Source organism: Tupaia chinensis, unplaced genomic scaffold, assembly GCF_000334495.1.
Source record: "Tupaia chinensis unplaced genomic scaffold, TupChi_1.0 Scaffold000682_1, whole genome shotgun sequence".
Classification (NCBI taxonomy): domain Eukaryota; kingdom Metazoa; phylum Chordata; class Mammalia; order Scandentia; family Tupaiidae; genus Tupaia; species Tupaia belangeri.
Window position 1 is genome coordinate 3,521,521 of NW_006160205.1, and position 14,483 is coordinate 3,536,003.

The following is a 14,483-nucleotide window of genomic DNA, read 5'->3' on the forward strand; positions in this document are numbered from 1 at the left end:
CTTTCCCTCCAAATCGATTTTGAAGAAACCTCAACCTTGACTCTTTCAGACAGTGACAGATTTAATTCAAGACGGATCTGGATTTTTTTTCCCCCTGCACTCAGTGGCTGTTGCCATGAAGAAAAATACATGTGTGTGTGTGGGAGGGCCTCTTTCTCATTAGCGTGTTCTTTACATATTTACAATCACAAGATCATGACCACGGAAGGTAGAATCGCATACAATAGCCTCGTCTGTAAAAGCTGTCTCCACGGAACACAAGCCTGTGTAGCTGAATATGGGTATTAGCTGAGGGGGGCATTTGCTACTCATGAAAAGCTGCAGGGATCACGTAACATAGCACAGGCATGAAACCCAAACTCTCTGTGCTCTATATAAAAAGGAGGGAAAGCCACGGGAGAAAAATAGGTTCCATCACTCACACCACACTCAGAGGTGTCAGGCTGGTTTATGATCGTTCATTTGTTATTCTTCACAGAACCCTGGTGAGAGCAAGTCTGGGCTCATTCAGAGAGCGGAGTGTAGACCTTGAGTTAAGCATCCTAGCTTTACACTCCTTTTCCTTCCTACCCTGTAAGGGCCCCTGGATGGGCATTGCCCTCGGATGATAGGAGAGCTTTGAATAAAGGAAGGGTGGGAATTTTCTCTTCACAACTGTCATCTGGTATTAAGACATTTCTGTCAAAGACAAAGAGGACACACAACTGACTGTGGCTTATTGGAATGGAGGGTGCTTTTGTTCCTCCAACAGTTTCGTTTCCGGTTCTGGGCACTGACTTTTCTTTCCGCAGCTGTTACCGCTGCAGGATTGTGTACAGTTGTTCTCAATGGTATCAACGCTCTCTGTGGACACAATTAAAAAGTGTTTTGTCAGGGTGAAGAAGAGTCACGAGTGGGACAACAATGTGGCTAATGAGGACATTGCAGGACATCGGAAGCACCCATTCCAAGCTTTTGCCCAAGCTGCTTTATAAAATTGCTTCAGTTCTTCATTTCACTCTTCTGGGTAAAAGATCATCCACGTGTCTGCACACAGGGTCTTGTGCTGTCTGAGTGTCTCTGAGAGGCACAAAATGTGCTCTGTTCTAAAGGCTGAGCCCAGAAGTGGCTGTTCCAGGGAACGGGGCTGTCTGTTTCTAAGTCAGGTCAGATCTGCAAAACCAGGAAATAACAGCTTTCTGGAAGAAGGCCAGAGCAGAGCAAATTCTGTGAGCTCTGGATTAAATCAAGGGCTTCAGGAGTAGTTTGACATTTTTTGGAAGAGTAGAGAGCTGCCTATCCCAGGAGCATCCCTCCCAACATGGGGTGTGTTTTAATTCAAATCATCTCCTATTGACTGGCCTTTGAAAATTTCCTTTAACACCTCAGACAGTCCTCCCACCACCCCCCCCAACAGGATACACAGCCCCAGGGGAGGGAAGGCCTTGGCTTTCTCAGCAGAGTCCTATAGTTGTTCATTCAGAGCACCAAATCATTTCCTAGTTTTACTCATGTGTTTCTTGTAAATGGTGGAGTGAGGTACGCACTGCTTCTAAACTTCTGTTTCATTTATTTATTTATTTATTTATTTCATTAGTGAATGAGAGAGAGACAGAGATAGGCACTCCCATAGGTGTTACGATGCCCAGCCTCAGCCAACCCCAGATTATGGACATGTATGTTCTGAGCATGTTTAGGGAGGTATCCAGAGACAAACCTAGAACTTTCCCAAGTGGGTCCACCTCAAAGAGCGAAATGCTTTACCACTGCACCACCATCCAGTTTCTCATCTTTTAAATGAGGTCATAATACCTGTTGAGGGGAGCCATTGTAAGATTTAAACGTGGAACCAGCCTGTGGCGTGATAGTTAAGGTAGCTGGATTCCACATTGCTGATCATGTGACTGGAATCCTGGACCCTGCAGCTTGAAAAACATGCTGGATGTGTGTGTGTGTGTGTGTGTGTGTGTGTGTGTGTGTGTGTCTGTGTGTGTGTACACCCAAAATTCTGAAAGAAGGGAGAGATGGAGGAAAAAGGAGTGTGGCTTAACTATGCCCCATGGAGTGTGATTTTTTTCTTTTTCTCTTCCTCTATCTGCTTCTCTTCAGAGAACACATGTGCCCTCTGGCAATAAATAAATAAACAAATAAAAGATTTGGGGGCAGCAGGTGTCGTGGTGGTTAAGATGCTGGATTCCTGCATGAACAACTGAGGTTCAAGTCCCGGACCCAGTTGCTTGAATCTTATGCTGAGTGCGTGTACATGTGTGCACCAAATCTCAAGAGGAGAGTAGAAGAGGAGGGATTGCAGCATGGCTATCCCTCTGGGGGGATGATTTCTCCCTTTCCACCTCTCTGGTGAGCACACATGCCCTATGGCAAAAATCTCTCTGTGGAAAAAAAAAAAAAGAAAGAAATGATTTAAATGAGATAATTAACATGCGTATTTACTGGTATATAATAGTACAATAAATATTTAATGTTATTAAAGTTCTATCCATAGCAGCGTGGTTGTTTTCATCTAACTTGGATGAATTGCCTTGTGAAAATACATAATGTCTTATAATAGATTGGATTTGCCTAATTAGTTCAGACACTGTATAAAATTCAGAAGTTGGCATTTGATCACCTTTCCTCCCTCCTTGGCTAGGAGTCTTTTTCTTTTACCCTCAGTCTCTTCTTGGAAAGGAGAGCAATTCTAGTAAGTTGCCCGCACCTTATCATAAATTAACTTCAAGTAAAAATCCTCCCAGGAGGATTTGCATCTGGAAAGAAAGAGCTAATTTTACGTAATTAGGCACAGCAGAAGTTCAAATAAAGACATAGTTATGAGAGAGGAGGAAGGTATTGGCAGAGCCTCCCAAATCATACCAGGCAGGCACTCACAACAGGCACATACCTATAGGATGAATTCTGCAAAGTGTAACATTTGCTCACTGTTGCTGTGTTGCTTATTCTAGGAAACCAGCTTGATGTTAAAATTTTGTTAAAGTCCCGTGAACTCCTTAATTGCTGTATCTTTGAAACAGATTTAATTAAAATCAAATTCTTAATAAAATGCTCTTTTTTGAAAACATGCTCATTTGAAAAAAAAAAGAAAGAAAGAAAAGTGGAACCAGCAGTTGGCACAATGGCTATGTCGTTGGACTCCCATGTAGTCAACCATGGTTCAAGTCTCGGACCTGGTGGCTTAACTCATGCCAGGTGCATGTGCATGCATGCCCAGGATCCTGAGAGGAGAATGGAGGAGAAGGGAATGCAGTGTAGCCATCCCCCCTGGGGGGTGATTTCTCGTTTTCTGTCTCTCTGTATCTCTCTGTCTTTCTGGCGAGTGCATGCACCCTATATCATAAACCTCTCCAAAAACAAAACAAAAACAAACAAGCAAAAAAAATCTCACTAAGGAAAAACATTGGATGGGAGAGAGCAGGTGGCATGGTGGTTAAGGTGCTGGATTCTCACATATCCAATCACAGTTTGAGTCCTGGACCCAGCCACTTGAAAATCACACTGGTCATGTGTGCATGTGTGTCCAAAATCCTGAGAGAAGAAAGGATTCCAGCATGGTCAACTCCTCCTGGGGGGTAATTTCTCACTTTCCCTCTTTCTGCCTCTCTCCAGCAAGTGCATGTATCTACAGAAAAACAAAACAAAACAAAACATAAAGTTGGGTAAAAACCATATATGAAACATTAGGACAGCCTTAGAATTTCATCTCTTTATGGAAATTGATCTGGTTTTGCACCTGTGTACCTCTTTGATCTTATTTAAAGTCTTCATGTTAGGGTCACTCAAATTCACTTGTCATGTCAACTTAATTTGAAGAAGTAAAAGTTATGAAAATAAAATTGTTTCGGGAACCAGCAGTTAGCGTAATGGCTATGTCACTGAACTCCCACGTAGTCGACTGCGGTTCGCGTCCCAGACCCGGTGGCTTAAAACTCACGCCAGGTGCATGTGCGTGCATGCCCAAGATCCCGAGAGGAGAATGGAGGAGAAGGGATTGCGGCGTGACCATCCCCCCTGGGGGGTGATTTTTTGCTTTCTGTCTCTATGTCTCTCTCTGTCTGGCAAGCGCACGCACTCTATAGCGAAAACCTCTCCAAAAAAAGAATAAAATTGTCTCAAAATGGCATTAATTTGGATGATGAAGCAATGAATACACTAGAAGATATACCAGGGAGTTCTCAAAAAGTTCATCGAAGACGTGTATTATAAGAAAACTAAACACAGATTTCAAACATTTTTTGCACCGATATAAACTCATACTTCAATTCAATTTTCCACAAACTTTTTAAAGTCCCTTAGTATGTGTTCTATTGAGAGTTTGAAAATATTATTTAATGATTTGAAGAGAATGCTTTAGAAGTTGTTCCTAATTGGACATTCTTTGTCCAGTTTAATTCATGCTGAATGATTATAAGTGATTTTATAAAAGTCAAGGAACACTTACATTAGTTTAAAAAATTGAAATGCTTCTTCAAATTGAAAAAAGTTTCTGTTTTGGAACTAAACTACATAAATCTTCACAAAGCCATGTGCTAAATAAACTCAAGCATATCTGGAAGGCATCCACTTGGTTGTTGAAATTTAAAATATACTTCTGGTTACTTTCCATTGTGAGAACATCTACATTTCTAGTCGAAGGCTAAGTATTTTCTGACACAACTTCCCACATATTGGTTAATGTGTTGACATCATCCATCCTGAATTGCAAATTCATTTATTCAAGTCATTTATTCCTGTATGAAGTTGCGATCCTTACAACCAAAAACTGCAAGTTCTATGAAGCTGTTATTCCAATCTGTTGCCTTTTGGGTATGGAGAACTCACTGCCAGACTCATGCCTTGGCTTCTGGTTGTCGATTTGATCAGGTTCCAGCTTTGTTGTTGAGTAAAACACCCCCGCCCAAGACACGTTGGTCAAAGTCTCCCTTAGATGCTGAAAAAAATGACAAACCCAAACTTATTTCTTATTAAATAAGGAAAGGAGTTTATTAAAAAGAAAAGGATGCAATGTGATATGGCAAAGAAGGAATTAAAAAAGGAAGGGAGAGAGGGAGGAAGGAAGGAAGGAAGGAAGGAAGGAAGGAAGGAAGGAAGGAAGGAAGGAGAAATAGAAAATGTAGCATAACTCATCTGGCTTGCTCATCCCTCTTCACTATCCCTTGACTAAATTAAAGTAACCCAAAGAATGCCCTACTACACAGAGTTTCGGGAAACATAGAAGAGAACCATATTGCTCAGGTTATCTTTAATTTTTATGGTTTGTCTGTGCAGAGGAATTTTGAAGTTTTTGTTTATTAGAATCTTAAACAGCATCAGATCCACAAAGGAGGCCATTACTTGTCACAGATTCCACCTTGGCTGGTATCACAGGTGAGAAAGAGTGGCGATTTGGGGACAGCAAGGCATAGCCATCTATTCCCCTCATCCAATATTCGGAAACATGTGTCCTGAATGTATTACAGAGATGTCAAGAAAGTGACATTGTAGCCCTTTCTACAGCTAGCTCCAAGTAGTCCCATTTATTCACCCATGAATTATATTTTAAATTCTCATTCTTGATGTATCTCATGATATAAAAAAGATTAGGAAGAATTGTTCACAGTTGCTAGTTCTCAAAATTTAGGATGCATTAGGATTACTTGGAAGGCTCAGTAAAAAGTTCATTTCTGCCTCTTTCCCCTCAGAGTTTTAGATTCAGTAACTCTGCTGCTTGAGAACGTTCATTTATATTTCTTCTATATTTTGATATTTGATACCCCCCCACCCAAGGAGTATGGCTATATCATCCCTTTTCCTCCATTCTCTTCTGGAGATTTTTAGAGTGTGTGCCTACACTCTACATATACACACACACACACACACACACATACCAGTGTGTTTTTCAAGCCACCCACCCACACACATCCCAGTTGTTTTTTCAAGCCACTGGGTCTGGGACTTGAACCATAGAGTTGCTATGTAGGATCCACCTGCCTTAACCACCACTTTACTAGCTGGCCTGAAAATTTGCATTCCTAGTGGGAACCAGCAGTTAGCGTAATGGCTATGTTGCTGGACTCCCACGTAGTCGACCACAGTTCGCGTCCCGGACCCGGTAGCTTAAAACTCACATCGGGCGCGTGTGCGTGCGTGCCCAAGATCCCGAGAGGAGAATGGAAGAAAAGGGATTGCGGCATGACCATCCCCTCTGGGGGGTGATTTCTCGCTTTCTGTCTCTATGTCTCTGTCTGTCTGGCGAGCGCATGTGCCCTATAGCGAAACCCTCTCCAAAAAAAAAAAAAAATTGCATTCCTAGTTAGTGTCCAGGTGATGTTGATCCTACTGCTCTCGGCAACACATTCTGAGAACCACAGACCTAGACCTAAAAAAAAAAATAGTGGCATGGGGCCTGCTCCATAGCACAGGGGTAATGTGCTACTCAAGAGAAGGTAGATCCCACATGCAACCCCAGTTGAAATCCCCACCTCATCACCTGAAATATGCTAGGCATGAGCTCTAGTGCCTAAGATCTGACTAGAGGAAGGGAATATGGCAAGACCAGACCCTGAGAAGGCTGCTCATTTCTCTCTTATACTCTCATGTACAAACATGTGCCCTATCATGAAAAAAAAAAGAAAAAAGAAAGAAAGAAAAGAGAGAGTAGAAGAAGCAGACCGTAAGGATCAAAGAATCAGACTCCTGTCTTTATCTCACAGTGCTAACTGGATATTAAATGAGAGGTAAGTCTTAGATGATTTCATTAAAATTGCCATTCTAGGAATTATGCATCATTTGCAATCTGGCTCCTGTATTTTTCTAATCAACTTTTTCTTGTCACATTTTGGAAATCTACTCTCCAAAATAAAGTGTAGGACTTGTCCTTACTTAATACCAATCGACATTTTTCAAAATCAAAGCTGTTTAACTTAAATCCTTTGAAATCTTAGGTAAGCTAACTAGCTGCCTGCTCAGGACAGCAAGGGATTTTTTGGAACAGAGGATGTCCAGTGCTAAGACTAGGAACATCCCTGGAAAGCCAGGATCAATTGGTAACCTTATTTAACAATCTGGCCAAATGTCAGTCACATCTAGATTTAATGAGTATGCACTTTTGCATATGAATCACTTTCAAAACATTTAGTGATACCTATACTAAGAATGTACAATAATCTCTTTATTCTCAAGATACAGTAATATCTTTTTCCTAATATCTCATGCCTTTGTATTGTCTTCCTATAATAAAAAATAAAATAAACTTATCTATTGCCCATAACAGATTGTAGGAACCATATGAGAATAAAAATAGTTTTTGTGCTGCAGATCTCCCATTTATCTGGTGGGAAAAAGAAGGTTTTTGACTTTATACAGCTATCTAAAAGACAAATTTGAAACACTAAATTAACCCTGACCTATAGCAAAAATTGCCTCTTAAAACTCACATGGTTAAGAGTAAACAAAACCATTTATTTCTGAAGGCTTTCCATCTCATCTCTCTTTGGGGAGATTAATTCCATGAACTTTTCTAAAATAGTATGATTTTCCAGCAGTAGGAAAAGTGTAACAAATTAATTATAGATGTATGTTAAATTACTTTCATTACCATACTGGTTTAGGCATAAGCTCACGTGAGTGGAATGACTGATCCAAAAGGCGTCCCATCCAGGCCCGTTGCAATAGCTACTTGGGTCTGTTTGTAATGCTGTTCTCAGATAAGGGACAAAACAAGCCCTGATGTCAAGCGCTGTTTGCAGATTCCTGAAGAAGGAACACAGCAGGTCCAATGTATAGTATCTAAGTATAAATGAAGACGTAACCCCATTTTCCGGGGTGGCAGAAGTCATGTAAATACCAAGTTTCACCAACTACAAGCAGCCCTTCAGTCTTTAGTTCTCATCACCCTTTAAAAAAATTATTTTATCTATTATTATTCTTGTTTAAATAATTATTTATTTTAATTTTATTTATTCACTCATTTATTTTAATTTGACCAGAGAGACACAGAGAGAGAGAGAAGGAAAGTGAGAAAGCAAGCCACCAGGTCCAGGACTGAAACTGTGGTCAGCCATGTGGGAGCATACAGTGCATTAACCACCATGCCACCTGCTGGCTATTTTTAATTTGACCAGAGAGAGAAAGGGAAAGTGAGAAACTGAGGCACCAGGTCCAAGACTTGAATTGTGGTCAACCATGTGGGAGTCCGACACCTTAATCACCATACCACCAGCTAGCCCCTCATCACCCTTTTGAAGTCTCAGTTAACCTATGGAAAGCCCTGGGATCCCTGCTGAGGACTCACCAGCTGCCCTTCCAGGTCTCCTGCTCCGGGCTCCTGGTTTCTGCTATTCACTGACCACTGATCTGGGCCTTTGGGATTTATTTTACTTCCTAACCAAAGGCACTTTAGCTCTTTACAATTACACTAAGGGTGGAATTCACAGGAAATATGGAATCTTACCTTAGCCACTGATTGTTGACCTCACACAACTCAACCTACTTACACCTCCCTTTTAGAAGATGGAATATAAAGGGAACTTCAAAGAAAGTTCACAGGAAAATGGAATTAAAGGATAAGTTTATTTTGGTGCAGAGAAATTTTGAAATTCATGAATAGTTTTCTCACAATACACATTTTCAGTGAACTTTTTAGAGACCCTCTCATACAAATGGACCCTGTCATACATATGGCCAGGTCATATATAAAGATAGAATTCTGATATACCTTCCCCAACCATATCTGCAGCAACCAGCCCAGGAAGCCAAGCTACAATTTCTGTGGCAATATGACCAAAATAATAAACAGTAACAGATATTTTCACTCATTTTGGTGCCTCCATCCCCTCTTCCAGCTTAGGACCATACAGAGGAAACCAGGTCTGCTCCCCAAACCAATCACAGAGGATATCCTGCTTTAAGTCAGCCCACCCACAACTGCATTAGCCAACTTTCTCCAGTCAGGACATCCTAGAAGACTTCCCTTGCCCATTATGAAGCTTTCCCACCCTCTGGCCACCTTGCAGTCTCTATAGGACACAGTGATGGAGACCAGCTCCTTGGATAACAAGCTTGAACTAAGAAAATTCTCTCTATTCTCACTGGGTGGTCTTTGCTTCTTTTTACAATTTTCTCTTCTGTAAAAGAGGGGGTTTGGAAGCAAAGAAAAAGCCAGAAGTTACCGGGGGAGCCTTTAGAAAAGCAACCTCAACACTCTACTCCACAGACCCAGAGAGAGTGTTCAGCATCTGTTAAGAGACTCAGGATTGGGACCGGCAGGTGGGGTGGTGGTTAAGGGTACTGACTCCCACATGGCCAACTGTGATTCAAGTCCCAGACCTGGTGGCTTGTTTTCTCACTTTCTCTCTTTGTTTCTCACACACTCTGCCCCTCTCTGGTCAAATTAAAATAAATGAAGTTGAATAAGATAATTCTTTAAAAAAATACTCAGGATTGCCAACCCCTGCACTCTCATCTCTTTACTTGGAGTGAGTCTGTGGAAGCTCAGACTGGAGAGTTTTACAACTAAAATAAGAGTGTGAACTCTGGCAGGTGAGTTGAACAAAGGTTACAGTGAGCCACAGTGTGGCTGAGGAAGACCTGGCTGAGGCACTGGCTGCAGGGAGAAAAGCATAAGATGGAAAATTATGAACTAGATGAAACTATCAAGGAAAACTTAATTTTCAATATCATAACCAGAAAAATTAACCAACTTCCAGAAGCTGAAAGGAATCTCCTGGAACTTGGATCGACATATGTTGGACTTAGTGCTGCTTTCTGTGGCTTACTAGACAACAGTCTTTTCTGACACACCTTGAATGTGACAAAAGCTCTTATACCTGCTGGCTTACCAAGGGCAGTGATCCCATTTTTTACAGTATGTGTATCTTAAAAAAGTTTTGTAAATCTTTCCTTGAATACAGGTGATCTGAATTGTGAAACCTGTACCATAACATGAAATGGATTGGTTAGTCGTGTTTTTGGTGGTCTCTACCCTGTTTTCTTGGCTATGCCTGTGAATGGTGGCCTAGCAGAAAGGTATGAATCAACCTTGCTCCCAGAGAAAGGAAACATCATAACCTACTGGATAAGAATTTTTAAACCAACCTTTAGAAAGATGTTATTTCCCATTTTGCCCCAGACTGCATTTGCATCATATTTAAGGTCTAGACAACATAAACTACTTATAAAAGCCCTTTCAGTTACCTTAACCTGACCTAGATATTCAATGATTTTTTTTTTAGCAAACATATTTATTGTATATTTATTGTACATAAATAAAATGGTAAAAAAAAGTGTGAACTCTGAAAATTTAATTTTTAATAGAGCAAAAATCATCACTCTCAGGTGCACATAAAATGAATATATGCCAAATGTTTTATTTAACCTAGTCACTAATGAAGAGCCCTTGAGATATTAAAATCAATCTGAAGAACATTTTAAAAGCCAGATGTTTACAGACAAGACTAGTATAAGATTTCTGGTGGGATCACGTCCAAGAGGGCCTTAACTGTCAGCTCTGGGATGCTCTGCTTCATCAGATGGAAGTTATTTGCATCTCTATAGGAAGTAATCTACAAATTAGCCCCTGCCCTACAAAGCTGGAAGATAGCTCCTCAGTAGAAAATCAAGGGCCAGTTGTTGGTGCAATGGTAATGCAACTGGATTCGCATGGGAAAGGTCCTGGGTTCCTGATCCAGGATCTTCCTGATCAAGCTAGGCACAAACCTGTGGGCCAGGCCAGCTGGGACTGGGGGTGAGAACTACAGTATGAAGACCCTATTGGGGATACCTGTCTGTCAATCTCTCTTATTCTCTCTTGTATGAAAGAAATAAGTAACTTTTTAAAAAGAAAATAAGCCCAGTACTGTATTAAAGGACTATCTCATAATCTTTTGGGCTATGTCTAAGTATCTAAAACTTACAAAACACTTACAAAGCATCCTGACAAAGCACTAGGCCCAATGAGAAAAATGAGGTTCCAGAAGGTTCTGTAACTGGTTCAAAGTCACATCCCTCCTTAGTGCTGAGATTAGGCTTGAAACAAGTGACAATAATAATAATAATAATAATAATAATAATAATAATAATAATAATAATAATAATAATAATAATGACAAGCCAAAGCAGTACTTCTCTAGACCACATTTCATTCCATGCACAGGAAGTAGTCAGGAGCTCTATCCATTACTGGAGGTCTCTGCAGAAAGCTGCCTCCTGTAGAATATCTTCCACTTCTCTCTGCCCATGGACATGCATAGACTGCTCATGGGGATGTCTGGAAATGCCTCAAAGTTAGTGTCTTTGGAAGATCCTCAAACAATGGTAGTGAAGTGTTTGTGCATACATAGGAGTCAAACCCTAGCCTCCTTGTCTTGTAGTGGGACATTTCTAAGCTGTGTTCCACATTGTCTCTCAAAGGTCTCCAGGAAGAATGAGTTTATTTACCTCCAGAAGTACCCATTTCAAGCATACCCTTCTTCCCTGTCTTCTTCATTCCCTCAACCTGTCTCCTAGGATTTCCTCCCTAATAACTTACTTGCACCCAAATCCTTGGTTCAGAGTTTGTTTTAGGATGAAAACACATAAAAACAGGGAAGGAGCTTGGTTTCAGAGATAAGTCGGCATCCCAGTGTGACTGTTCAAAGCATTCATCATCTATGATGGTTTGAATGAGATGGAAACATAGTCAGCTAGGAAAATGATGGAGGTGGCAGAGAATACAGCTTGTCAGGAAAGATAATTTTTAATAAATCACTCATCATCAAATTGCATACTCTTTCTTATTAGAGTTTTTAAACTAGGAGTTACAAGTTAGTCCTGTGTGGGTATGTGTGCTTGGTCCCCATATCTTTTAATCCTATATAAATATTCAGATATTCTTATTTCCAGATTGGAGAAATTTAATTAGCCTTTGATGATTACACATTTCACTCATATTTTGAAAGCAAATACTTTAAAATTTAAAATATGAAAGATATTTTTTATAGTCAAAATTTCAAAGGCAATATAAAATATCATGCAAATACTTTGTACCCTAGTTTTCAGAAATAGACATAAATAGCCCTAGGATTATAAAAGAAGAAAGTAGAAAGCAGAGATGGGAAGTTTTCAATTACTAAAATAAAACAGTTATACTTTCAGAAGTGTATCTTTAAATAAAATATTGGTCATGGTAAGTAGCACTAGAACAGTACCATCAAGACTTGGTGAGTTTTCCCAATGTCTGTGGTGAGAATTAGTTGTCTCTTGATGATGTCTCTTGATGACAAATTAAATTTATTTCCATTCAGGTGCTTCATACATAGTGTTACTATGAGACCCTTCTCTAAACATCAGTTATTACCTAATGATCAAATGATAAAACAAATTAGGAAAGATGTGCTTATTTGTATTTATACACATTTTAGAAAGCACATAAAAATAAAAAGATGAAACAGTGACCCCTATGATTATACCATTCATAAGTAATTAATGTTAATATTTTATTATTTATGTTTTTAGCTAACTATACTTTTAAATATGCATTTTTGTTTATTTTTATTTATTTATTTATTTTGCTATAGAGCACATGCGCTTGCCAGAAAAACAGAGAGAGACAGAGAGACAGAAAGTGAGAAATTACCCCCCAGGGGGATGGCCATGCCACAATCTCTCCTCCTCTATTTTCCTCTCGGAATCTTGGGTACATATGCACATGCGCCTGGCATGAGTATAAGCTACCTGGTCCGGGACTTGAACCATGGTTGACAACATTGGAGTTCAGCAACATAGCCATTATGCTAACTGCTGGTCCCTAAATATGCATTTTATATATGAATGCACATATATTAACAAAATTTGGATCCAAATGTGTTAACTGATATCCTATGCTTTGTACTTAGAGTACTATGAGTATTTTTCTGTATCATTAAGTATATACTGAAATCAATCGATAGTTGACTTCTTAATATCTCATTATGTTTATAGCCCAGACCATGGTTAGCCTTTCCCTATCATTGGTCATGCAGGGGTTTACAAATCTTTGCCATTATAAACGTGGCTGCAATCAACATGTTTCTTTCTTGTGTCATTCATAATGATAATTGGTTGGTTTCTTGTTATAAGTTATTATTAGTAGACAGGGCTATTGATATTTTAAAACTCTTGATACACATCACTAAATGGTTCATTTATATAACTTACATGTTCTTGTTAGCAATGTATTTTATTTTCTGTGAAGACGATGAGATAGGAAATTGGAGGCTTGGCAAGAGTGGGGAATATTTTACCTAAGTGCTATGTAAAATGGATGTAAAAAGACTATGCTTAAAAATAGAATTGTTGGAGGGACCAGCCATTAGCATAATGGCTATGTTGTTGGACTTCCATGTAGTCGACCGCAGTTCACGTCCCAGACCCGGTGGCTTAAACCTCATGCGGAGTGCGTGTGCGTGCGTGCCCAAGATCCCAAGAAGAAAATGGAGGAGAGGGGATTGTGGTGTGGCCATCCCCCCTGGCGGGTGATTTCTCGTTTTCTTTCTGTCTCTCTCTGTCTGTCTGGCAAGCACACATGCCCTATAGCAAAAACCTCTCTCCCCCCAAAAAATAAATAAATAATAGAATTGTTCGAGAAAATATGCAAGCTGTTTGAGGTCAGTGACCACAAATATACATTGGCTCCAGTTTGCACGATCGTACCCAGCATTTCTCAGAAGTCTGAGTATGGGAAAGATGGAGTCCAAATGTGTTGGAGTTCGGTCAGTAAGTGTAAGAGCAGGTCAACACATCAAGGGGTTCAGGACTGTTTCAGGACATTTATCAAAGAGAGAAAAATTCTATGCTGGACAGTAAACCAAAGAAATAAGACAAAAGTCTGGGGAAGCAGCAGGTGGCATGGTGGTTAAGATGCTGGACACTCCCACATGGCCAACCATGGTTCAAGTCCCAGACCTGGTGGCTTGCTTTCTCACTTTCTCTCTCTCTCTTTCTCTCTCAATGTGTCTCTCTTTGGTCAAATTAAAATAAATGAATGAATAAATAAAATTAAATAAATAATTCTTAAAAAAAAAAAAGACTGAAGTCTGGGAGGTGAACTAGAAAGGATTGTGGGTCTCAGTTGAACAAAGAATGGGATCCTTAGGAAGTATAGAGAGAAATGAAAAAAAAGGAGGCTATGATTTGGAAACAGTGTTCAGATTTACAGTGCTGCAAGTGGACATAGTTCATGGACACATGTAAGAGTGTGGTTCTTTGCTTTTAATTTGCATACGGTGTGTGTGCTCAGCAAGAGATACAGAGAGGGAAAGTGAGAAAGCACCCCTCCACACTAGCGGCACTGACCATGCCCCAATCCTCCTCCATTTTCCTCTCAGGATTTTGGGCACGCATGCATGTGCTGAGATTTTCAAGCTGCTAAGCCTGGGACTCGAACCACTGCTTGGGATCCAACTGCCTCAACCACCACAGCATGGACTGGCCCTGTAAGGGTGTGGTTCTGGATGGGTGGCAGAAGTAGTAGTGTGCAGCTGTGCAGCTCGTGGGTC

General features: G+C 40.2%; 1 long non-coding RNA gene and 1 pseudogene across 1 annotated transcript in view; one reads left to right on the forward strand and one right to left on the reverse strand.

Annotated features, from left to right (window-relative positions):
- LOC102502612 (uncharacterized) overlaps positions 1–8,386 on the reverse strand; it is a 31,695-nt gene extending 23,309 nt beyond the window's left edge. The window contains exon 1 of the long non-coding RNA XR_003551404.1: positions 8,264–8,386. This is a non-coding gene — a long non-coding RNA (uncharacterized LOC102502612). The remainder of the gene's footprint in view (positions 1–8,263) is intronic.
- A 1,209-nt stretch (positions 8,387–9,595) lies between these two features.
- On the forward strand, positions 9,596–10,190 carry LOC102482739 (transmembrane protein 126A pseudogene; annotated as a pseudogene).
- The last annotated feature ends 4,293 nt before the right edge of the window (positions 10,191–14,483 follow it).